Genomic DNA, 21,728 nt, shown 5'->3' with positions numbered 1-21,728 from the left:
TGTAATTCTTTGTAGATTTTCAAAAACAAGCAAAACAGTGATATTCCCCCTCATGGTCGAAACTACAGGTTGCAGGTAGGACTTTGACTAGTTTCAAATACAGCAGAAAGTAAATGGCGAGGACTGCATCTGTCCAAGTCTGCTGAAAAACAGTAAAATACTTTATAATGCACTTTTTCTTTTATCTTTTGATCTGCCTCAATAATGTAATGAATTTAAAATGAAAATAGGGGTTTCTCAATAATTTTAGATGAGATTAAAATATAGATTTTTATTAGATCAATTAATTACAGACCCTAATTAATTAATCTAAAAACCGATCTCCTCCCATACACAGATCATCTATTGCTTTCATTCAATGTTAACCTGTCCTTTGTCAAATCCAACCCACAACGCATTATACATTTCCGTAAAATCAAGGACATTAACCCGGACAACTTAGAATCACTTATCAACAACCTCCCCAGTACTGATTGTCTTTTTACAACAGATGAGTTTTTGACACACTACAATACAAACCTCCATAACATTCTCAATACCTTGGCCCCACTCAAAACCCGAACTGCCTCCTTCAACCAAACAGCACCCTGGTTTACCCCTACCCTCAGACAACTTAAATCAAAAGGCCGTCAACTTGAAAGATTATACAGAAAAACTGGTCTCACTATTCATAAAGAAATGTACACTACCCACTTCCTCCATTACAAGGACTCAATATCCAAAGCCAAATCAATCTTCTACTCTGGTTTAATCAGTTCCAATGAAGGTAACCCCAGATCACTCTTTTCACTCATTTCTAAACTCACCAAACCTGCTGACACTCTTCCCTCACATCTCCATTCCACTGATTTTTGTAATACTCTGGCCTCATTTTTTACATCCAAAATCCAACTTATCCACCAGCAGCTCACCCCTTCATCTGCTCCCAACCCTCCTTCTCCATTCTCCCCGGTTCCTACACACCTGTTCTCTGCATTCACCTCCCCATCTGTCCACCAAATCTCCATCTTAATCCAGAAGTCCAAATCCTCTACTTGTCAACTTGACCCTCTCCCTACTGTTCTAGTCAAAGCTTCTATCCCGGCCCTCTCCCCTCTCATCACTAACATTATTCAAACTTCCCTCTCTACTGGCATTGTACCCTCCCATCTCAAAACTGCTGCTGTCACTCCCATACTGAAGAAACCTGGCTCTGATCCCTCCGACTTGAATAACTTTCGTCCCATATCAAACCTCCCGTTCATCTCCAAACTTCTAGAAAAAACAGTAGCTGCTCAACTTCACACCCATCTTTCCTCCAATAACCTCTACGAACAATTTCAATCTGGCTTCCGTCCCCTCCATAGTACCGAAACTGCCCTCCTCAAAATATGCAATGACCTTCTTCTCTCTGTCGACTCCGGTTCACTCGCCATCCTCCTCCTGCTTGACCTCAGTGCAGCCTTTGACACCATCTCTCACTCCATCCTCCTCGACAGACTCTCCTCCATTGGCATCACCAGCATCCCCCTCTCCTGGTTCCGCTCCTATCTTTCTGACCGCACCCAGTTTATCCAGCTCAAATGTTTTAGATCTCACCCCTTTCCCCTCACCTCAGGTGTTCCTCAGGGTTCTGTCCTTGGTCCCTTGCTGTTTCTAATCTATCTTCTCCCCCTTGGTAATATCTTCAGGAAACATCACATTCACTTTCACTGCTACGCGGATGACACCCAGCTCTACATCTCTACCAAACCTAATACCATACTCCCACCATCCTCCCTAACCAACTGCCTGCAGGAATTAAAATCTTGGTTCACCTCAAACTTCCTCAAATTGAATAGCAATAAAACTGAACTCCTCCTCATTGGCACCAAATCCACCCTAAACAAAATAAACAATTTCTCCATTCCCTTTGACAGCTCTTCCATCTCCCCCTCTCCTCAGGTCAAGAGTCTGGGTGTCATCCTTGATAGCACCCTCTCCTTCACCTCACATATCAACCACATCACTCGTTCTGCATATTATCATCTTAGAAACATTCACCGGCTCCGCTCTTCTCTCACTCCTCAGTCCACTGCTATACTTGTTCATACACTCGTCACCTCGCGACTCGATTACTGTAATTCCCTCCTGCTCGGTCTCCCTCAAAAAACCCTCCATAAGCTTCAGCTGGTCCAAAATTCAGCCGCCCGCATTATCACATTCACACCATACATAAACCATATTACACCTGTCCTCCAACATCTCCACTGGCTCCCCATTTTACACCGCATTCAATATAAAATCCTGCTCCTCACATTCAAATCTATCCATAACCTAGCCCCTCCATACCTATCTGACCTCATCCATATTCCTACACCTGTCCGCTCTCTTCGTTCTTCCTCCTCTCTGTCCCCCCTGCTCGCCTCGTCACCATGGGAAACAGAGCCTTCAGTCGCTCTGCTCCCCAACTCTGGAACACACTCCCCGCTGACCTTCGTAATACGGACTCATTAACACATTTCAAATCCAGCCTCAAAACACATCTGTTTAGACAAGCCTACTCACTCGGACCATAAAGCCATTATTTTTATTTATTTATTTTTTGTTGTATTTTTTTCTTATTTTATTTGATGCTGTTTTTAACATTGTGTTTGTGATTTTAACTGCTTGTTGTAAGGTGTCCTTGAGTTTCTAGAAAGGCGCCCACAAATAAAATGTATTATTATTATTATTATAATCTCACAATTTGTAATCGCTTGACAACATTCATGGTTATCTCATTATTTCAACATTGATTAAAATATGTTTAATTAAATTATTAATTTAAATACGTATCCAGTTATTGTAAGAATTACTTCAATAGATGTTTTGATATTTCACTATTTTTTCCCTCTTTATTCTTTTTGAATATTCATTCTCTTCCCACATTCACATCCCATCTCAAACCCCACCTATTCAAAATCACATATTCAATTTAAATTAATCTCGTTTTATTTATAATTTTGTCTGTGGTTTTATTGTTTTTGTTCTTGATTGTAAAGTGTCCTTGAGTGTTGTGAAAGGCACTTATAAATTAAATGTATTATTATTGTTATTATTATTATTATTATTCATGATCATTCAATTATCAAAATGTTTGTTTTTTTAACATTTTTTGATTTGAATACTTAATTATTACACAATTTATTTTTTCATGTCTTGACTTATTTCAGTGCTTATTTCAGGAGTTATTTGTGTCATAATTTCAATCACTATTTCAATATTGATTTAATTTTTTCCCCTTTCATTCAAAACGTATCGCAACGTTGATTTAAATATTTAACTCTTCATGACCATTCAACTACTAGATTTATTTGACAAATTTTCAAACATATTTCACAGTAAATTTCAATATTTCATTATTCATTTCAGTCTTAAATGATTTGCCAAATACATTTGAACCAGTGGCGGATGCTCGTCTGTCAAGGAGGGGAAGCTCAATTTCGGGCTACATCATAAAATGTGTCCGTTTATTTAGATGTGAATTCTATTCTCCGTTCCTTTTCAAGAAAAAGATCTGTGACCCTGTCATACCATACTGGGGTGATACAAGTCAGTCTGCGAACACAAGCAACGACAATAAAACACACCAGAAATAAAAGATTAATCTGTCGCTCATCATTTTCTACAAGGAGAATGTCGCTAAAATGATTAGGAGAAGTCTCCAGTTCAACTCAGAACAGAATGAGAATTGAAAAATGCTCCCACGGATGCCGACACCAAAAGATCGGTGACTGGCTCATTTCGCTGTCAATCAAAAATAGATTTGCCTCAGACAGATCATCCAATCATCATGCAGAAAAGCTGAGCGCCGCCCAGCCAGGCCAGAAACGCCCACTGTCCATAGACTCTCAGAGACGCTGAGCGTCCGCTGGGCGGGACAAAACCAGCATTTATCCAATGACTGGTCTTGTTTCAGTGCATTGGGACAACCTACCCTGAACTCTCGACGCCTAGCGTCCGCGCTGTAGACGCTCAGCGTCCACACAGTTTCAAGCACAGTGAAGCCGCGGGAATGAATGAGAAGAGATTCGTGTCGTAACCAGTCTTAAGAAGCTGTGATTCGGAACAGAAGTTGAGCGAGCGCCTTGTAGCGCATATTTAGTCAATGACATGTACGTGCACACATTTATTTGTTCATTTATTTTTTGACATTTTAGGGGAAGCTGAGCTTCCTGTGCAGTCTGAGAGCAATCCCCTCTGATTTGAACGTATTTGCAAATACATCTGTCACAGTTCAGCAACAAACTGAATGGCGATCGGATCCCACAAATGTAGACACAAACAAAATCGGTACAAAAAATATTTATTGAATATCATCAGCGCAGCGCCCGGTAGTCGAGTGGTTAGCACGTCGACTTCACAGTGCAGAGGTACCAGGTTCAATGCCAGCTCCGGCTTCCCTGTGTGGACTTTGCATGTTCTTCCCGGGCCTGCGTGGGTGTTCTCCGGTACTCCGGTTTCCTCCCACATTCCAAAACCACGCATGGCAGGCTGATTGAACACTCCAAATTGTCCCTCGTTGTGAGTGTGAGTGCAGAGAGTTGTTCGTCTCTGTGTGCCCTGCAATTGGCTGGCAACCGGTTCAGGGTGTCCCCCGCCTACAGCCTGAAGACAGCTGGGATAGGCTCCAGCAGCCCCCAGAACCCTTGTGAGGATAAGTGGATCGGAAAATGAATGAAGGAATGAATGAAAGGTACAGGTGTAGAAAATTGTTGGTACCCTCTCTTACAGAAAGAAAGAATAATACAACAAATAAACAAAAACAAGAGAAGTATTTAAAAAATTAATGAAAATCAGAAACTGCTGTTGAATTCTGATTTCAATAATAATCATACCTCCAACACTACTACTACTAATAATGACAAATATTCGCAGCATTCCCGCTTGGGCGATAAAAATACTGTACATTCGGGTAACAAATGCTCCACCACCAAAATAAATTAAAATCCAACACTTTCCTTTTTATTTTGCTCACTATATGTGATCACTAATTTACAAATACAACGGCCTATATATGTGTGACATCAGTGACCATTGTTGTGGTGGCAGCAGTTTATTCCCTGTATGCTGTCACTAAAATGGGGATGAGTGTCAAATGGCACTGTTTCAATTGAAAGATTTTACAGCGTAAACATCAGCCATTTCCACAAGGAACGTTTTGAAATTTGAACAAAAACATGTCGAAGATTCATTCGACTAACTTAATAGCAGCAATTTAACTCAACACGCACAAAATAACTACTTAAGGCTCGCTATATCCATCCAGCCAGCCATCCATTTTCCGATCCGCTTATCCTCACAAGTTCCGCATTTTTAATTTTATTCTTTAAACAGGCGCAAGGGTAAAAATTGCTGATTTTAGAATGCTTTATTTTGAAATGTAACATCAGATCATAATGAAAGTACTGTGGTTAGATAACTGGGGTGGCATTGTGTGCCCGAGACTTGGTCTGGTAGCAGGAAAAGAAAAATTCAGTTATTTTATTGTATTTTTTTTTTTAAATGAGGTGAGATTTTAGTGATTGGTTGAGAGGCAACATTGACTTTATTTTCTGTCTCAACTTCATCATGCTTCTTGGTGCTATTCTGAGAGAATTTTCATTCTCTCTGTTGCCTAACCGCCAAGAAATTATTTTATAACATCATGTTAGGGGCGGCCCGGTAGTCCAGTGGTTAGCCCGTCGACTTCACAGTGCAGGGGTACCGGGTTCGATTCCAGCTCCGGTCTCCCTGTGTGGAGTTTGCATGTTCTCCCCGGGCCTGCGTGGGTTTTCTCCGGGTCCTCCGGTTTCCTCCCACATTCCAAAAACATGCGTGGCAGGCTGATTGAACACTCTGAATTGTCCCTAGGTGTGAGTGTGGGCATGCATGGTTGCTTGTCTCTGTGTGCCCTGCGATTGGCTGGCAACCAATTCGGGGTGTCCCCCGCCTACTGCCCGAAGGGAGCTGGGATGGGTTCCAGCTCTCCCCGCGACCCTAGTGAGGATAAAGCGGTTCGAAAGATGAATGAATGAATAAATGAACATTGTGTTAATTCCAAACCGCTGACGGTGTGGGCAAGCTTTTATTTTGAAGGTGGTAAACGGCACTCGCTGTTGTCAGATTTCCGTCATGCAAAGTATTAACAATCACTGGTTTGACGCTACGGTACAGTCGTCTCTGGGCAGTAGGCGGGGGACGCCCTGAATCAGTTGCCAGCCAATCGCAGTCAATTCCGATTCCTCCTCCTTATAGCTTTAACTAGGCCCTCTTAACCAGTCAATTAATGGGATCTTATCGGCCAAAATCACAAAAGTGAGTCAAATGACACATTGAAGTCCAGTAATTGCATGAAAGAAAAAGTTTCTGTGCTCGTCATGCCGAAAACCAGGGTTGAACCAGAAACCTTAAAATCTTCAGACAAACGGTCTCACAACTGAGCTACTTCAGCCTGTTGTGGAGTTTCTTCAGCCCTTTTCACCAGTCAATTAATGGGATCTTATCGGACAAAACAACAACAGTGAGTCAATGAACACTGCGTCATACAGTAATCGCAACATAGAAATGAATACTGTGCCTCACATGCCGAAACCCGGGTTTGAACCAGGGACCTTTAGATTTTCAGTCTAACGCTCTCCCAACTGAGCTATTTCAGCCTCTTGTGGAGTGTCCTCAGGCCTTTTCACCAGTCGATTAATGAGATCTTATTGGCCAAAGTCACAACAGCAAGATAAAGGACACAGTTTCATACAGTCATCGCAACAAAGAATCAATTCCTATTCCTCCTCCTTATAGCTTTAACTAGGGCCTCTTAACCAGTCAATTAATGGGATCTTATCGGCCAAAATCACAAAAGTGAGTCAAATGACACATTGAAGTCCAGTAATTGCATGAAAGAAAAAGTTTCTCTGCTCTACATGCCGAAAACCCCGGTTGAAGCAGAAACCTTAAAATCTTCAGACGAACTGTCTCACAACTGAGCTATTTCAGCCTGTTGTGGAGTTTCTTCAGCCCTTTTCACCAGTCAATTAATGGGATCTTATCGGACAAAACAAAAACAGTGAGTCAATGGACACAGCGTCATACAGTAATCGCAACATAGAAATGAATTCTGTGCCTCACATGCCGAAACCCGGGTTTGAACAAGGGACCTTTCGATCTTCAGTCTAACGCTCTCCCAACTGAGCTATTTCAGCCTCATGTGGAGGTTCCTCAGGCCTTTTCACCAGTCGATTAATGGGATCTTATTGGCCAAAATCACAACAGCAAGTCAAAGGACACAGCGTCATACAGTCATCGCAACAAAGAATCAATTCCGATTCCTCCGCCTTATAGCTTTAACTAGGCCCTCTTAACCACTCAATTAATGGGATCTTATCGGCCAAAATCACAAAAGTGAGTCAAATGACACATTGAAGTCCAGTAATTGCATGAAAGAAAAAGTCTCTGTGCTCTACGTGCCGAAAACCACGGTTGAACCAGAAACCTTAAGATTCTCAGACTAACGGTCTCACAACTGAGCTATTTTAGCCTCTTGTGGAGTTTCTTCAGCCCTTTTCACCAGTCAATTAATGAGATCTTATCGGACAAAACGACAACAACAGTGAGTCAACGGACACAGCGTCATACATTAATCGCAACATAGAAATGAATTCTGTGCCTCACATGCCGAAACCCGGGTTTGAACCAGGGACCTTTAGATCTTCAGTCTAACGCTCTCCCAACTGAGCTATTTCGGCCTCTTGCGGAGTTTCCTCAGGCCTTTTCACCAGTCGATTAATGACATATTATTGGCCAAAATCACAACAGCAAGATAAAGGACACAGTGTCATCCAGTCATTGCAACAAAGAATCAATTCCGATTCATCCATCCACCCATCCATTTTCCGAACCGCTTGATCCTCACTAGGGTCGCGGGGGGTGCTGGAGCCTATCCCAGCCGTCTCCGGGCAGTAGGCGGGGGACACCCTGAATCAGTTGCCAGCCAATCGCAGTCAATTCCGATTCCTCCTCCTTATAGCTTTCACTAGGCCCTCTTAACCAGTCAATTAATGGGATCTTATCAGCCAAAATCACAAAAGTGAGTCAAATGACACATTGAAGTCCAGTAATTGCATGAAAGAAAAAGTTTCTGTGCTCGTCATGCCGAAAACCAGGGTTGAACCAGAAACCTTAAAATGTTCTGACAAACGGTCTCACAACTGAGCTATTTCAGCCTGTTGTGGAGGTTCTTCAGCCCTTTTCACCAGTCGATTAATGAGATCTTATTGGCCAAAATCACAACAGCAAGATAAAGAACACAGTTTCATACAGTCATCGCAACAAAGAATCAATTCCTATTCCTCCTCCTTATAGCTTTAACTAGGGCCTCTTAACCAGTCAATTAATGGGATCTTATCGGCCAAAATCACAAAAGTGAGTCAAATGACACATTGAAGTCCAGTAATTGCATGAAAGAAAAAGTTTCTGTGCTCTACATGCCGAAAACCACGGTTGAAGCAGAAACCTTATGATTCTCAGACGAACGGTCTCACAACTGAGCTATTTTAGCCTCTTGTGGAGTTTCTTCAGCCCTTTTCACCAGTCAATTAATGAGATCTTATCGGACAAAAAAACAACAGTGAGTCAACGGACACAGCGTCATACATTAATCGCAACATAGAAATGAATTCTGTGCCTCACATGCCGAAACCCGGGTTTGAACCAGGGACCTTTAGATCTTCAGTCTAACGCTCTCCCAACTGAGCTATTTCAGCCTCTTGCGGAGTTTCCTCAGGCCTTTTCACCAGTCAATTAATGGGATCTTATCGGACAAAAAAACAACAGTGAGTCAATGGACACAGCGTCATACAGTAGTCTTTGAAGTCAAGATGGCACCCGAGTAGGCAGCCGTCAGCAAGTGCTCTCATGAGCCTTGCTTTTTTTGTTGTTTTTGTGTTTGTTTTGTCACTTTGTGTTGTTTACGTCGTGTGGACCTGATGTGGACTTTTTCCAGCATTTGTTGGCCACGACATTCATCAAGGAGGAGACTGTGCTCGGTGGTTGCGCCTTCTCGGCAGCATGGGTATACCAGCACTGTTTTTGACTGAGAGGAATGTCGGCGCCATTTGACTGTCGTTGCTGGACAGTCCGGGGCGCTTGTGTCTTGCGCCTGTAATGGGCAGCATTTTTCACAGCCCCGCTTTGTTCAGCGGAGAGATTGGTGCTGTTGAACGGTCTGCGGCTGGATGGATGTAAGTCTTGAGGAGCCAACGATGAGAAGAAAGGAGCGTTAGCGCGGAGCGCGGATGCGGATTTGGAACTGGGAGTCGCGGCTTGGAGTTTGAAGCGGATTACGTGGGACAGGAGAAGTGAACTCATCTCTTTTCGTCAATGGACGCTACAGCTTCGTGTTTGCTTTCAAAACTTAGCTTGTAGCAGACGTGTGCACATTTTCAGCATGACGTCTCTGATCCACTGGTGAAAGGACACTTTGATATTCTCCTCTTTCATCTACAACTGCTTCAGACAAGGTGTATGCAGAAAAGTGGCGAAGATTGCATGACTGTCTGTGTCCTATGTGTTGTGTTGTGTTATTTTTGTTATTTTGACTTCAAAATGGCGCCGCGTGAGTGGCTGCCTTTCCAGCAGCTCCTATATTTTGTTGTTCTACTTCTTCCTTTCATAACTTTGCTGCTGTGAATTGGGAATTTCTCCATTGCGAGACTAGAAAAAGGTTTTCTTATCTTATCTTAATCGCAACATAGAAATGAATTCTGTGCCTCACATGTCAAAACCCGGGTTTGAACCAGGGACCTTTAGATCTTCAGTCTAACGCTCTCCCAACTGAGCTATTTCGGCCTCTTGTGGAGTTTCCTCAGGCCTTTTCACCAGTCGATTAATGAGATCTTATTGGCCAAAATCACAACAGCAAGACAAAGAACACAGCGTCATACAGTAATCGCAACAAAGAATCAATTCCGATTCCTCCTCCTTATAGCTTTAACTAGGCCCTCTTCACCAGTTAATTAATAGGATCTTATCGGCCAAAATCACAAAAGTGAGTCAAATGACACATTGAAGTCCAGTAATTGCATGAAAGAAAAAGTTTCTGTGCTCTACATGCCGAAAACCACGGTTGAAGCAGAAACCTTATGATTCTCAGACGAACGGTCTCACAACTGAGCTATTTTAGCCTCTTGTGGAGTTTCTTCAGCCCTTTTCACCAGTCAATTAATGAGATCTTATCGGACAAAACAACAACAGTGAGTCAACGGACACAGCGTCATACATTAATCGCAACTTAGAAATGAATTCTGTGCCTCACATGCCGAAACCCGGGTTTGAACCAGGGACCTTTAGATCTTCAGTCTAACGCTCTCCCAACTGAGCTATTTCGGCCTCTTGCGGAGTTTCCTCAGGCCTTTTCACCAGTCGATTAATGACATATTATTGGCCAAAATCACAACAGCAAGATAAAGGACACAGTGTCATCCAGTCATTGCAACAAAGAATCAATTCCGATTCATCCATCCATCCATCCATTTTCCGAACCGCTTGATCCTCACTAGGGTCGCGGGGGGTGCTGGAGCCTAGCCCAGCCGTCTCCGGGCAGTAGGCGGGGGACACCCTGAATCAGTTGCCAGCCAATCGCAGTCAATTCCGATTCCTCCTCCTTATAGCTTTAACTAGGCCCTCTTAACCAGTCAATTAATGGGATCTTATCAGCCAAAATCAAAAAAGTGAGTCAAATGACACATTGAAGTCCAGTAATTGCATGAAAGAAAAAGTTTCTGTGCTCTTCATGCCGAAAACCAGGGTTGAACCAGAAACCTTAAAATGTTCAGACAAACGGTCTCACAATTGAGCTATTTCAGCCTGTTGTGGAGTTTCTTCAGCCCTTTTCACCAGTCAATTAATGGGATCTTATCGGACAAAACAACAACAGTGAGGCAATGAACACTGCGTCATACAGTAATCGCAACATTGAAATGAATTCTGTGCCTCACATGCCGAAACCCGGGTTTGAACCAGGGACCTTTAGATCTTCAGTCTAACGTTCTCCCAACTGAGCTATTTCAGCCTTTTGTGGAGTGTCCTCAGGCCTTTTCACCAGTCGATTAATGAGATCTTATTGGCCAAAGTCACAACAGCAAGATAAAGGACACAGTTTCATACAGTCATCGCAACAAAGAATCAATTCCTATTCCTCCTCCTTATAGCTTTAACTAGGGCCTCTTAACCAGTCAATTAATGGGATCTTATCGGCCAAAATCACAAAAGTGAGTCAAATGACACATTGAAGTCCAGTAATTGCATGAAAGAAAAAGTTTCTCTGCTCTACATGCCGAAAACCCCGGTTGAAGCAGAAACCTTAAAATCTTCAGACGAACTGTCTCACAACTGAGCTATTTCAGCCTGTTGTGGAGTTTCTTCAGCCCTTTTCACCAGTCAATTAATGGGATCTTATCGGACAAAACAAAAACAGTGAGTCAATGGACACAGCGTCATACAGTAATCGCAACATAGAAATGAATTCTGTGCCTCACATGCCGAAACCCGGGTTTGAACAAGGGACCTTTCGATCTTCAGTCTAACGCTCTCCCAACTGAGCTATTTCAGCCTCATGTGGAGGTTCCTCAGGCCTTTTCACCAGTCGATTAATGGGATCTTATCGGACAAAACAACAACAGTGAGTCAATGGACACAGCGTCATACAGTAATCCCAACATAGAAATGTATTCTGTGCCTCACATGCCGAAACCCGGGTTTGAACCAGGGATCTTTAGATCTTCATTCTAACGCTCTCCCAACTGAGCTATTTCGGCCTCTTGCGGAGTTTCCTCAGGCCTTTTCACCAGTCGATTAATGACATATTATTGGCCAAAATCACAACAGCAAGATAAAGGACACAGTGTCATCCAGTCATTGCAACAAAGAATCAATACCGATTCATCCATCCATCCATCCATTTTCCGAACCGCTTGATCCTCACTAGGGTCGCGGGGGGTGCTGGAGCCTATCCCAGCCGTCTCCGGGCAGTAGGCGGGGGACACCCTGAATCAGTTGCCAGCCAATCGCAGTCAATTCCGATTCCTCCTCCTTATAGCTTTAACTAGGCCCTCTTAACCAGTCAATTAATGGGATCTTATCGGCCAAAATCACAAAAGTGAGTCAAATGACACATTGAAGTCCAGTAATTGCATGAAAGAAAAAGTTTCTGTGCTCGTCATGCCGAAAACCAGGGTTGAACCAGAAACCTTAAAATGTTCAGACAAACGGTCTCACAACTGAGCTATTTCAGCCTGTTGTGGAGTTTCTTCAGCCCTTTTCACCAGTCAATTAATGGGATCTTATCGGACAAAACAACAACAGTGAGGCAATGAACACTGCGTCATACAGTAATCGCAACATTGAAATGAATTCTGTGCCTCACATGCCGAAACCCGGGTTTGAACCAGGGACCTTGAGATCTTCAGTCTAACGTTCTCCCAACTGAGCTATTTCGGCCTCTTGCGGAGTTTCCTCAGGCCTTTTCACCAGTCGATTAATGAGATCTTATTGGCCAAAATCACAACAGCAAGACAAGGAACACAGCGTCACACAGTCATCGCAACAAAGAATCAATTCCGATTCCTCCTCCTTATAGCTTTAACTAGGCCCTCTTCACCAGTTAATTAATAGGATCTTATCGGCCAAAATCACAAAAGTGAGTCAAATGACACATTGAAGTCCAGTAATTGCATGAAAGAAAAAGTTTCTGTGCTCTACATGCCGAAAACCACGGTTGAAGCAGAAACCTTATGATTCTCAGACGAACGGTCTCACAAATGAGCTATTTTAGCCTCTTGTGGAGTTTCTTCAGCCCTTTTCACCAGTCAATTAATGAGATCTTATCGGACAAAACAACAACAGTGAGTCAATGAACACTGCGTCATACAGTAATCGCAACATAGAAATGAACTCTGTGCCTCACATGCCGAAAACCACGGTTGAAGCAGAAACCTTATGATTCTCAGTCTAACGCTCTCCCAACTGAGCTATTTCGGCCTCTTGCTGAGTTTCCTCAGGCCTTTTCACCAGTCGATTAATGACATATTATTGGCCAAAATCACAGCAGCAAGATAAAGGACACAGTGTCATCCAGTCATTGCAACAAAGAATCAATTCCGATTCATCCATCCATCCATCCATTTTCCGAACCGCTTGATCCTCACTAGGGTCGCGGGGGGTGCTGGAGCCTATCCCAGCCGTCACAGGGCAGTAGGCGGGGGACACCCTGAATCAGTTGCCAGCCAATCGCAGTCAATTCCGATTCCTCCTCCTTATAGCTTTAACTAGGCCCTCTTAACCAGTCAATTAATGGGATCTTATCAGCCAAAATCACAAAAGTGAGTCAAATGACACATTGAAGTCCAGTAATTGCATGAAAGAAAAAGTTTCTGTGCTCGTCATGCCGAAAACCAGGGTTGAACCAGAAACCTTAAAATGTTCAGACAAACGGTCTCACAACTGAGCTATTTCAGCCTGTTGTGGAGGTTCTTCAGCCCTTTTCACCAGTCAATTAATGGGATCTTATCGGACAAAACAACAACAGTGAGTCAATGAACACTGCGTCATACAGTAATCGCAACATAGAAATGAACTCTGTGCCTCACATGCCGAAACCCGGGTTTGAACCAGGGACCTTTAGATCTTCAGTCTTACGCTCTCCCAACTGAGCTATTTCAGCCTCTTGTGGAGTTTCCTCAGGCCTTTTCACCAGTCGATTAATGACATATTATTGGCCAAAATCACAACAGCAAGATAAAGGACACAGTGTCATCCAGTCATTGCAACAAAGAATCAATACCGATTCATCCATCCATCCATCCATTTTCCGAACCGCTTGATCCTCACTAGGGTCGCGGGGGGTGCTGGAGCCTATCCCAGCCGTCTCTGGGCAGTAGGCGGGGGACGCCCTGAATCAGTTGCCAGCCAATCGCAGTCAATTCCGATTCCTCCTCCTTATAGCTTTAACTAGGCCCTCTTAACCAATCAATTAATGGGATCTTATCGGCCAAAATCACAAAAGTGAGTCAAATGACACATTGAAGTCCAGTAATTGCATGAAAGAAAAAGTTTCTCTGCTCTACATGCCGAAAACCCCGGTTGAAGCAGAAACCTTAAAATCTTCAGACAAACGGTCTCACAACTGAGCTACTTCAGCCTGTTGTGGAGTTTCTTCAGCCCTTTTCACCAGTCAATTAATGGGATCTTATCGGACAAAACAACAACAGTGAGTCAATGAACAGTGCGTCATACAGTAATCGCAAAATACAAATGAATACTCTGCCTCACATGCCGAAACCCGGGTTTGAACCAGGGACCTTTAGATCTTCAGTCTAACGCTCTCCCAGCTGAGCTATTTCAGCCTTTTGTGGAGTGTCCTCAGGCCTTTTCACCAGTCGATTAATGAGATCTTATTGGCCAAAATCACAACAGCAAGACAAGGAACACAGCGTCACACAGTCATCGCAACAAAGAATCAATTCCGATTCCTCCTCCTTATAGCTTTAACTAGGCCCTCTTCACCAGTTAATTAATAGGATCTTATCGGCCAAAATCACAAAAGTGAGTCAAATGACACATTGAAGTCCAGTAATTGCATGAAAGAAAAAGTTTCTGTGCTCTACATGCCGAAAACCACGGTTGAAGCAGAAACCTTATGATTCTCAGACGAACGGTCTCACAACTGAGCTATTTCAGCCTGTTGTGGAGTTTCTTCAGCCCTTTTCACCAGTCAATTAATGGGATCTTATCGGACAAAACAACAACAGTGAGACAATGAACACTGCGTCATACAGTAATCGCAACATTGAAATGAATTCTGTGCCTCACATGCCGAAACCCGGGTTTGAACCAGGGACCTTGAGATCTTCAGTCTAACGTTCTCCCAACTGAGCTATTTCGGCCTCTTGCGGAGTTTCCTCAGGCCTTTTCACCAGTCGATTAATGAGATCTTATTGGCCAAAATCACAACAGCAAGACAAGGAACACAGCGTCACACAGTCATCGCAACAAAGAATCAATTCCGATTCCTCCTCCTTATAGCTTTAACTAGGCCCTCTTCACCAGTTAATTAATAGGATCTTATCGGCCAAAATCACAAAAGTGAGTCAAATGACACATTGAAGTCCAGTAATTGCATGAAAGAAAAAGTTTCTGTGCTCTACATGCCGAAAACCACGGTTGAAGCAGAAACCTTATGATTCTCAGACGAACGGTCTCACAACTGAGCTATTTTAGCCTCTTGTGGAGTTTCTTCAGCCCTTTTCACCAGTCAATTAATGAGATCTTATCGGACAAAACAACAACAGTGAGTCAATGAACACTGCGTCATACAGTAATCGCAACAAAGAATCAATTCCGATTCCTCCTCCTTATAGCTTTAACTAGGCCCTCTTCACCAGTTAATTAATAGGATCTTATCGGCCAAAATCACAAAAGTGAGTCAAATGACACATTGAAGTCCAGTAATTGCATGAAAGAAAAAGTTTCTGTGCTCTACATGCCGAAAACCACGGTTGAAGCAGAAACCTTATGATTCTCAGACGAACGGTCTCACAACTGAGCTATTTTAGCCTCTTGTGGAGTTTCTTCAGCCCTTTTCACCAGTCAATTAATGAGATCTTATCGGACAAAACAACAACAGTGAGTCAATGAACACTGCGTCATACAGTAATCGCAACATAGAAATGAACTCTGTGCCTCACATGCCGAAACCCGGGTTTGAACCAGGGACCTTTAGATCTTCAGTCTAACGCTCTCCCAACTGAGCTATTTCGGCCTCTTGCTGAGTTTCCTCAGGCCTTTCCACCAGTCGATTAATGACATATTATTGGCCAAAATCACAGCAGCAAGATAAAGGACACAGTGTCATCCAGTCATTGCAACAAAGAATCAATTCCGATTCATCCATCCATCCATCCATTTTCCGAACCGCTTGATCCTCACTAGGGTCGCGGGGGGTGCTGGAGCCTATCCCAGCCGTCACCGGGCAGTAGGCGGGGGACACCCTGAATCAGTTGCCAGCCAATCGCAGTCAATTCCGATTCCTCCTCCTTATAGCTTTAACTAGGCCCTCTTAACCAGTCAATTAATGGGATCTTATCAGCCAAAATCACAAAAGTGAGTCAAATGACACATTGAAGTCCAGTAATTGCATGAAAGAAAAAGTTTCTGTGCTCGTCATGCCGAAAACCAGGGTTGAACCAGAAACCTTAAAATCTTCAGACAAACGGTCTCACAACTGAGCTATTTCAGCCTGTTGTGGAGGTTCTTCAGCCCTTTTCACCAGTCGATTAATGAGGTCTTATTGGCCAAAATCACAACAGCAAGATAAAGGACACAGTTTCATACAGTCATCGCAACAAAGAATCAATTCCTATTCCTCCTCCTTATAGCTTTAACTAGGGCCTCTTAACCAGTCAATTAATGGGATCTTATCGGCCAAAATCACAAAAGTGAGTCAAATGACACATTGAAGTCCAGTAATTGCATGAAAGAAAAAGTTTCTGTGCTCTACATGCCGAAAACCACGGTTGAAGCAGAAACCTTATGATTCTCAGACGAACGGTCTCACAACTGAGCTATTTTAGCCTCTTGTGGAGTTTCTTCAGCCCTTTTCACCAGTCAATAAATGAGATCTTATCGGACAAAAAAACAACAGTGAGTCAATGGACACAGCGTCATACAGTAGTCTTTGAAGTCAAGATGGCACCCGAGTAGGCAGCCGTCAGCAAGTGCTCTCATGAGCCTTGCTTTTTTTGTTGTTTTTGTGTTTGTTTTGTCACTTTGTGTTGTTTACGTCGTGTGGACCTGATGTGGACTTTTTCCAGCATTTTTTGGCCACGACATTCATCAAGGAGGAGACTGTGCTCGGTGGTTGCGCCTTCTCGGCAGCATGGGTATACCAGCACTGTTTTTGACTGAGAGGAATGTCGGCGCCATTTGACTGTCGTTGCTGGACAGTCCGGGGCGCTTGTGTCTTGCGCCTGTAATGGGCAGCATTTTTCACAGCCCCGCTTTGTTCAGCGGAGAGATTGGTGCTGTTGAACGGTCTGCGGCTGGATGGATGTAAGTCTTGAGGAGCCAACGATGAGAAGAAAGGAGCGTTAGCGCGGAGCGCGGATGCGGATTTGGAACTGGGAGTCGCGGCTTGGAGTTTGAAGCGGATTACGTGGGACAGGAGAAGTGAACTCATCTCTTTTCGTCAATGGACGCTACAGCTTCGTGTTTGCTTTCAAAACTTAGCTTGTAGCAGACGTGTGCACATTTTCAGCATGACGTCTCTGATCCACTGGTGAAAGGACACTTTGATATTCTCCTCTTTCATCTACAACTGCTTCAGACAAAGTGTATGCAGAAAAGTGGCGAAGATTGCATGACTGTCTGTGTCCTATGTGTTGTGTTGTGTTATTTTTGTTATTTTGACTTCAAAATGGCGCCGCGTGAGTGGCTGCCTTTCCAGCAGCTCCTATATTTTGTTGTTCTACTTCTTCCTTTCATAACTTTGCTGCTGTGAATTGGGAATTTCTCCATTGCGAGACTAGAAAAAGGTTTTCTTATCTTATCTTAATCGCAACATAGAAATGAATTCTGTGCCTCACATGTCAAAACCCGGGTTTGAACCAGGGACCTTTAGATCTTCAGTCTAACGCTCTCCCAACTGAGCTATTTCGGCCTCTTGTGGAGTTTCCTCAGGCCTTTTCACCAGTCGATTAATGAGATCTTATTGGCCAAAATCACAACAGCAAGACAAAGAACACAGCGTCATACAGTAATCGCAACAAAGAATCAATTCCGATTCCTCCTCCTTATAGCTTTAACTAGGCCCTCTTCACCAGTTAATTAATAGGATCTTATCGGCCAAAATCACAAAAGTGAGTCAAATGACACATTGAAGTCCAGTAATTGCATGAAAGAAAAAGTTTCTGTGCTCTACATGCCGAAAACCACGGTTGAAGCAGAAACCTTATGATTCTCAGACGAACGGTCTCACAACTGAGCTATTTTAGCCTCTTGTGGAGTTTCTTCAGCCCTTTTCACCAGTCAATTAATGAGATCTTATCGGACAAAACAACAACAGTGAGTCAACGGACACAGCGTCATACATTAATCGCAACATAGAAATGAATTCTGTGCCTCACATGCCGAAACCCGGGTTTGAACCAGGGACCTTTAGATCTTCAGTCTAACGCTCTCCCAACTGAGCTATTTCAGCCTCTTGCGGAGTTTCCTCAGGCCTTTTCACCAGTCAATTAATGGGATCTTATCGGACAAAAAAACAACAGTGAGTCAATGGACACAGCGTCATACAGTAGTCTTTGAAGTCAAGATGGCACCCGAGTAGGCAGCCGTCAGCAAGTGCTCTCATGAGCCTTGCTTTTTTTGTTGTTTTTGTGTTTGTTTTGTCACTTTGTGTTGTTTACGTCGTGTGGACCTGATGTGGACTTTTTCCAGCATTTGTTGGCCACGACATTCATCAAGGAGGAGACTGTGCTCGGTGGTTGCGCCTTCTCGGCAGCATGGGTATACCAGCACTGTTTTTGACTGAGAGGAATGTCGGCGCCATTTGACTGTCGTTGCTGGACAGTCCGGGGCGCTTGTGTCTTGCGCCTGTAATGGGCAGCATTTTTCACAGCCCCGCTTTGTTCAGCGGAGAGATTGGTGCTGTTGAACGGTCTGCGGCTGGATGGATGTAAGTCTTGAGGAGCCAACGATGAGAAGAAAGGAGCGTTAGCGCGGAGCGCGGATGCGGATTTGGAACTGGGAGTCGCGGCTTGGAGTTTGAAGCGGATTACGTGGGACAGGAGAAGTGAACTCATCTCTTTTCGTCAATGGACGCTACAGCTTCGTGTTTGCTTTCAAAACTTAGCTTGTAGCAGACGTGTGCACATTTTCAGCATGACGTCTCTGATCCACTGGTGAAAGGACACTTTGATATTCTCCTCTTTCATCTACAACTGCTTCAGACAAAGTGTATGCAGAAAAGTGGCGAAGATTGCATGACTGTCTGTGTCCTATGTGTTGTGTTGTGTTATTTTTGTTATTTTGACTTCAAAATGGCGCCGCGTGAGTGGCTGCCTTTCCAGCAGCTCCTATATTTTGTTGTTCTACTTCTTCCTTTCATAACTTTGCTGCTGTGAATTGGGAATTTCTCCATTGCGAGACTAGAAAAAGGTTTTCTTATCTTATCTTAATCGCAACATAGAAATGAATTCTGTGCCTCACATGTCAAAACCCGGGTTTGAACCAGGGACCTTTAGATCTTCAGTCTAACGCTCTCCCAACTGAGCTATTTCGGCCTCTTGTGGAGTTTCCTCAGGCCTTTTCACCAGTCGATTAATGAGATCTTATTGGCCAAAATCACAACAGCAAGACAAAGAACACAGCGTCATACAGTAATCGCAACAAAGAATCAATTCCGATTCCTCCTCCTTATAGCTTTAACTAGGCCCTCTTCACCAGTTAATTAATAGGATCTTATCGGCCAAAATCACAAAAGTGAGTCAAATGACACATTGAAGTCCAGTAATTGCATGAAAGAAAAAGTTTCTGTGCTCTACATGCCGAAAACCACGGTTGAAGCAGAAACCTTATGATTCTCAGACGAACGGTCTCACAACTGAGCTATTTTAGCCTCTTGTGGAGTTTCTTCAGCCCTTTTCACCAGTCAATTAATGAGATCTTATCGGACAAAAAAACAACAGTGAGTCAATGGACACAGCGTCATACAGTAGTCTTTGAAGTCAAGATGGCACCCGAGTAGGCAGCCGTCAGCAGGTGCTCTCATGAGCCTTGCTTTTTTTGTTGTTTTTGTGTTTGTTTTGTCACTTTGTGTTGTTTACGTCGTGTGGACCTGATGTGGACTTTTTCCAGCATTTTTTGGCCACGACATTCATCAAGGAGGAGACTGTGCTCGGTGGTTGCGCCTTCTCGGCAGCATGGGTATACCAGCACTGTTTTTGACTGAGAGGAATGTCGGCGCCATTTGACTGTCGTTGCTGGACAGTCCGGGGCGCTTGTGTCTTGCGCCTGTAATGGGCAGCATTTTTCACAGCCCCGCTTTGTTCAGCGGAGAGATTGGTGCTGTTGAACGGTCTGCGGCTGGATGGATGTAAGTCTTGAGGAGCCAACGATGAGAAGAAAGGAGCGTTAGCGCGGAGCGCGGATGCGGATTTGGAACTGGGAGTCGCGGCTTGGAGTTTGAAGCGGATTACGTGGGACAGGAGAAGTGAACTCATCTCTTTTCGTCAATGGACGCTACAGCTTCGTGTTTGCTTTCAAAACTTAGCTTGTAGCAGACGTGTGCACATTTTCAGCATGACGTCTCTGATCCACTGGTGAAAGGACACTTTGATATTCTCCTCTTTCATCTACAACTGCTTCAGACAAAGTGTATGCAGAAAAGTGGCGAAGATTGCATGACTGTCTGTGTCCTATGTGTTGTGTTGTGTTATTTTTGTTATTTTGACTTCAAAATGGCGCCGCGTGAGTGGCTGCCTTTCCAGCAGCTCCTATATTTTGTTGTTCTACTTCTTCCTTTCATAACTTTGCTGCTGTGAATTGGGAATTTCTCCATTGCGAGACTAGAAAAAGGTTTTCTTATCTTATCTTAATCGCAACATAGAAATGAATTCTGTGCCTCACATGTCAAAACCCGGGTTTGAACCAGGGACCTTTAGATCTTCAGTCTAACGCTCTCCCAACTGAGCTATTTCGGCCTCTTGTGGAGTTTCCTCAGGCCTTTTCACCAGTCGATTAATGAGATCTTATTGGCCAAAATCACAACAGCAAGACAAAGAACACAGCGTCATACAGTAATCGCAACAAAGAATCAATTCCGATTCCTCCTCCTTATAGCTTTCACTAGGCCCTCTTAACCAGTCAATTAATGGGATCTTATCAGCCAAAATCACAAAAGTGAGTCAAATGACACATTGAAGTCCAGTAATTGCATGAAAGAAAAAGTTTCTGTGCTCGTCATGCCGAAAACCAGGGTTGAACCAGAAACCTTAAAATGTTCTGACAAACGGTCTCACAACTGAGCTATTTCAGCCTGTTGTGGAGGTTCTTCAGCCCTTTTCACCAGTCGATTAATGAGATCTTATTGGCCAAAATCACAACAGCAAGATAAAGGACACAGTTTCATACAGTCATCGCAACAAAGAATCAATTCCTATTCCTCCTCCTTATAGCTTTAACTAGGGCCTCTTAACCAGTCAATTAATGGGATCTTATCGGCCAAAATCACAAAAGTGAGTCAAATGACACATTGAAGTCCAGTAATTGCATGAAAGAAAAAGTTTCTGTGCTCTACATGCCGAAAACCACGGTTGAAGCAGAAACCTTATGATTCTCAGACGAACGGTCTCACAACTGAGCTATTTTAGCCTCTTGTGGAGTTTCTTCAGCCCTTTTCACCAGTCAATTAATGAGATCTTATCGGACAAAACAACAACAGTGAGTCAACGGACACAGCGTCATACATTAATCGCAACATAGAAATGAATTCTGTGCCTCACATGCCGAAACCCGGGTTTGAACCAGGGACCTTTAGATCTTCAGTCTAACGCTCTCCCAACTGAGCTATTTCAGCCTCTTGCGGAGTTTCCTCAGGCCTTTTCACCAGTCAATTAATGGGATCTTATCGGACAAAAAAACAACAGTGAGTCAATGGACACAGCGTCATACAGTAGTCTTTGAAGTCAAGATGGCACCCG

General features: G+C 43.5%; 17 non-coding genes across 17 annotated transcripts; all 17 read right to left on the bottom strand.

The window, feature by feature from the left end:
* Nucleotides 1-6,565: 6,565 nt before the first annotated feature.
* trnaf-gaa (transfer RNA phenylalanine (anticodon GAA)) lies at nt 6,566-6,638 on the bottom strand. The gene has a single exon. It is a non-coding gene; the product is annotated as a tRNA-Phe (tRNA).
* Nucleotides 6,639-7,648: 1,010 nt separating this feature from the next.
* On the bottom strand, nt 7,649-7,721 carry trnaf-gaa (transfer RNA phenylalanine (anticodon GAA)). Its single transcript has one exon. It is a non-coding gene; the product is annotated as a tRNA-Phe (tRNA).
* A 944-nt stretch (nt 7,722-8,665) lies between these two features.
* Nucleotides 8,666-8,738, bottom strand: trnaf-gaa (transfer RNA phenylalanine (anticodon GAA)). The gene has a single exon. It is a non-coding gene; the product is annotated as a tRNA-Phe (tRNA).
* Nucleotides 8,739-9,749: 1,011 nt separating this feature from the next.
* On the bottom strand, nt 9,750-9,822 carry trnaf-gaa (transfer RNA phenylalanine (anticodon GAA)). Its single transcript has one exon. It is a non-coding gene; the product is annotated as a tRNA-Phe (tRNA).
* A 467-nt stretch (nt 9,823-10,289) lies between these two features.
* On the bottom strand, nt 10,290-10,362 carry trnaf-gaa (transfer RNA phenylalanine (anticodon GAA)). Its single transcript has one exon. It is a non-coding gene; the product is annotated as a tRNA-Phe (tRNA).
* A 609-nt stretch (nt 10,363-10,971) lies between these two features.
* Nucleotides 10,972-11,044, bottom strand: trnaf-gaa (transfer RNA phenylalanine (anticodon GAA)). The gene has a single exon. It is a non-coding gene; the product is annotated as a tRNA-Phe (tRNA).
* A 672-nt stretch (nt 11,045-11,716) lies between these two features.
* Nucleotides 11,717-11,789, bottom strand: trnaf-gaa (transfer RNA phenylalanine (anticodon GAA)). The gene has a single exon. It is a non-coding gene; the product is annotated as a tRNA-Phe (tRNA).
* Nucleotides 11,790-12,398: 609 nt separating this feature from the next.
* trnaf-gaa (transfer RNA phenylalanine (anticodon GAA)) lies at nt 12,399-12,471 on the bottom strand. The gene has a single exon. It is a non-coding gene; the product is annotated as a tRNA-Phe (tRNA).
* Nucleotides 12,472-13,620: 1,149 nt separating this feature from the next.
* Nucleotides 13,621-13,693, bottom strand: trnaf-gaa (transfer RNA phenylalanine (anticodon GAA)). The gene has a single exon. It is a non-coding gene; the product is annotated as a tRNA-Phe (tRNA).
* Nucleotides 13,694-14,302: 609 nt separating this feature from the next.
* trnaf-gaa (transfer RNA phenylalanine (anticodon GAA)) lies at nt 14,303-14,375 on the bottom strand. The gene has a single exon. It is a non-coding gene; the product is annotated as a tRNA-Phe (tRNA).
* A 467-nt stretch (nt 14,376-14,842) lies between these two features.
* On the bottom strand, nt 14,843-14,915 carry trnaf-gaa (transfer RNA phenylalanine (anticodon GAA)). Its single transcript has one exon. It is a non-coding gene; the product is annotated as a tRNA-Phe (tRNA).
* An 802-nt stretch (nt 14,916-15,717) lies between these two features.
* On the bottom strand, nt 15,718-15,790 carry trnaf-gaa (transfer RNA phenylalanine (anticodon GAA)). The gene has a single exon. It is a non-coding gene; the product is annotated as a tRNA-Phe (tRNA).
* A 1,823-nt stretch (nt 15,791-17,613) lies between these two features.
* Nucleotides 17,614-17,686, bottom strand: trnaf-gaa (transfer RNA phenylalanine (anticodon GAA)). Its single transcript has one exon. It is a non-coding gene; the product is annotated as a tRNA-Phe (tRNA).
* A 467-nt stretch (nt 17,687-18,153) lies between these two features.
* Nucleotides 18,154-18,226, bottom strand: trnaf-gaa (transfer RNA phenylalanine (anticodon GAA)). The gene has a single exon. It is a non-coding gene; the product is annotated as a tRNA-Phe (tRNA).
* Nucleotides 18,227-19,237: 1,011 nt separating this feature from the next.
* On the bottom strand, nt 19,238-19,310 carry trnaf-gaa (transfer RNA phenylalanine (anticodon GAA)). The gene has a single exon. It is a non-coding gene; the product is annotated as a tRNA-Phe (tRNA).
* Nucleotides 19,311-20,656: 1,346 nt separating this feature from the next.
* trnaf-gaa (transfer RNA phenylalanine (anticodon GAA)) lies at nt 20,657-20,729 on the bottom strand. The gene has a single exon. It is a non-coding gene; the product is annotated as a tRNA-Phe (tRNA).
* An 802-nt stretch (nt 20,730-21,531) lies between these two features.
* On the bottom strand, nt 21,532-21,604 carry trnaf-gaa (transfer RNA phenylalanine (anticodon GAA)). Its single transcript has one exon. It is a non-coding gene; the product is annotated as a tRNA-Phe (tRNA).
* Between the last annotated feature and the right edge of the window lie 124 nt (nt 21,605-21,728).

Source organism: Hippocampus guttulatus, chromosome 19, assembly GCF_054856545.1.
Source record: "Hippocampus guttulatus isolate MCC_2025c chromosome 19, RoL_Hgut_1.0, whole genome shotgun sequence".
In the NCBI taxonomy this organism is placed as follows: domain Eukaryota; kingdom Metazoa; phylum Chordata; class Actinopteri; order Syngnathiformes; family Syngnathidae; genus Hippocampus; species Hippocampus guttulatus.
The sequence above is the reverse complement of the archived record's forward strand: the minus strand, read 5'-3'. Positions and strand labels throughout refer to the sequence as shown.